Source organism: Clavelina lepadiformis, chromosome 9 (assembly GCF_947623445.1).
Source record: "Clavelina lepadiformis chromosome 9, kaClaLepa1.1, whole genome shotgun sequence".
NCBI lineage: Eukaryota > Metazoa > Chordata > Ascidiacea > Aplousobranchia > Clavelinidae > Clavelina > Clavelina lepadiformis.
Genome location: NC_135248.1, coordinates 10998320 through 11000819, shown reverse-complemented (window position 1 = coordinate 11000819; position 2500 = coordinate 10998320). Strand labels below are relative to the sequence as shown.

Genomic DNA, 2500 nt, shown 5'->3' with positions numbered 1-2500 from the left:
CATCTACTTTGCTATTCCGCCGCCAAAATATGAGCCCAACGAAGATTTCCTAAGCTTCTTCAACCGCTTCGACGCTTTTTGTACGATGATTGAAGCGAATCCCGCTTTAAGGAAACATCTTTTAATTAACAGCTTGGATGAAGATTTAAGCTGGGATGTACGAGGCAGAGACTTGTCGCTTTTCGACTTGGAGTACGATGAGTTGGTGAAAAGAGGTACCGAAGCGAGGCAGCCCATTGGTTCTACGGAAAGTAACAAATGTCGAGTATTAAATGGGACTCAATTCGATGCCGACGGAGCAATATCTTCGTTGGCTTTCGCTGTACGAAAACGTATATGTGCGGTAGAAGTTGCTGAAACTCCCGCTCCAGCTGAAGAAGCTACTGAAACTCCCGCTCCCGAAGAGCAGGCCGCTGAGTCTGCTCCAGCTGAAGAAGCTACTGAAACTCCCGCTCCCGAAAAGCAGGCCGCTGAGTCTGCTCCAGCTGAAGAAGCTGCTGAAACTCCCGCTTCCGAAGAGCAGGCCGTTGCGTCCACTCCAGCAGAACAACCTGCTGAAACTCCAGCTCCCGAAGAGCAGGCCGCTGAGTCCGCTCCAGCAGAACAAGCTGCTGAAACTCCGGCTCCCGAAGAGCAGGCCGCTGAGTCCGCTCCAGCCGAAGAAGCTGCCGAAACTCCCGCTCCCGAAGAGCAGGCCGCTGAGTCAGCTCCAGCAGAACAAGCTGCTGAAACCCCAGCTCCCGAAGAACAGGCCGCTGAGTCAGCTCCAGCAGAACAAGCTGCTGAAACTCCAGCTCCCGAAGAGCAGGCCGTTGAATCAGCTCCAGCAGAACAAGCTGCTGAAACTCCAGCTCCCGAAGAGCAGGCCGTTGAGTCAGCTCCAGCCAGCAAGCAGCATATTTGGGACGTAAGTTTGTTTCGTTACAATCACGAAGTGAGCCAATCGAGTGATTTTTGTGCTGTGGAGTCGTCAGCGACACCAGGGGACGGATGTTCACCAAGCTGGACGGTCGGTTTGGGTTGCGTGGCGCTCATCAACAACGGAGCGCCAAACGATTAACAAGGAGCTACGAACGATGGTCGTTTACCCGGATATTGAATAACTTTTCCGGGGACGAAAAAGAACTGAACGGGGGGAGCGATGTCACGAGAATTATTTTTATATCCGTCACGTTTTATTCGTTTTTATTCGGATTATCACCATCACGTTTTATACACCGTTTTATTTGCATCGTATTGTCTCTTCGTGCATGTTCACGTTCTGCTATATTTTACATGTTTATGTGTACACGTATTTTTTCACTAGTGACGTCTCGTCTCGCTACCCCGAGCGCTTAATTAGTATTCAGCGTCCCACGTTGATTCTTTGATTACGTGGAATTTGTGTTTTGTGAGGTGTCGCGCTCGGCTGGGCGAGTGAAGGCAGTCTACGTTTGGTTTTAATAAAGGAAGACGTTTGTTTTTATCTAAGAAAGACTTGTAGAAATGAGACAATCTGGCTATTCGACTAGCCGTTAAGCGGGGAGCTTACCTGGTAGAGAAAGTTTGGTTACACTCGTTAGTATAGTGGTGAGTATCCCCGCCTGTCACGCGGGAGACCGTGGTTCGATTCCCCGAAGGGGAGTGATAAATTTCCTTATTAAATAAAAATAATGTCATTCAAACTTTTGATTTAATTCGAAATAGTCGAGGTCCTCGTTAGTATAGTGGTGAGTATCCCCGCCTGTCACGCGGGAGACCGGGGTTCGATTCCCCGACGGGGAGTGATATATATTTTTGTTTTAGGATCAAGGCAACGTGTTTATTCTAGAAACATTGTAAATATGTCCTTCAAAGTTTGGGTTTATTTCAACGTAGTCGAGGTCCTCGTTAGTATAGTGGTGAGTATCCCCGCCTGTCACGCGGGAGACCGGGATTCGATTCCCCGACGGGGAGTGATATATTTCTTTGTTTAAAAAGTAACACAAAGTGTCCATACTGCAAAAATAAAAATAATGTCCTTGAAACTTTGGGTTTAATTCGAAATAGTCGAGGTCCTCGTTAGTATAGTGGTGAGTATCCCCGCCTGTCACGCGGGAGACCAGGGATCGATTCCCGACGGGGAGTGATATATTTATTTGTTTTAAGACTAACACAAAGTGTCCATGCTGAAAAAATAAAAAAAATGTCGTTAAAACTTTGTGTTTATTTGAAAGTAGTCGAGGTCCTCGTTAGTATAGTGGTGAGTATCCCCGCCTGTCACGCGGGAGACCGGGGTTCAATTCCCCGACGGGGAGTAATATACTTTTTTGTTTTAGGATCAAGGCAACGTGTCCATACTAGAAACATTGTAAAAATGTCCTTCATAATTTGGGTTTATTTCAATGTAGTCGAGGTCCTCGTTAGTATAGTGGTGAGTATCCCCGCCTGTCACGCGGGAGACCGGGGTTCGATTCCCCGACGGGGAGTGATTTATATTTTTGTTTTAGGATCAAGGCAACATGTTTATACTAGAAAAATT

General features: G+C 47.2%; 2 non-coding genes across 2 annotated transcripts; both read left to right on the top strand.

Moving 5' to 3' along the window:
* The first annotated feature begins 1692 nt into the window (after nt 1-1692).
* Trnad-guc (transfer RNA aspartic acid (anticodon GUC)) lies at nt 1693-1764 on the top strand. The gene has a single exon. It is a non-coding gene; the product is annotated as a tRNA-Asp (tRNA).
* A 611-nt stretch (nt 1765-2375) lies between these two features.
* On the top strand, nt 2376-2447 carry Trnad-guc (transfer RNA aspartic acid (anticodon GUC)). Its single transcript has one exon. It is a non-coding gene; the product is annotated as a tRNA-Asp (tRNA).
* Nucleotides 2448-2500: the final 53 nt, after the last annotated feature.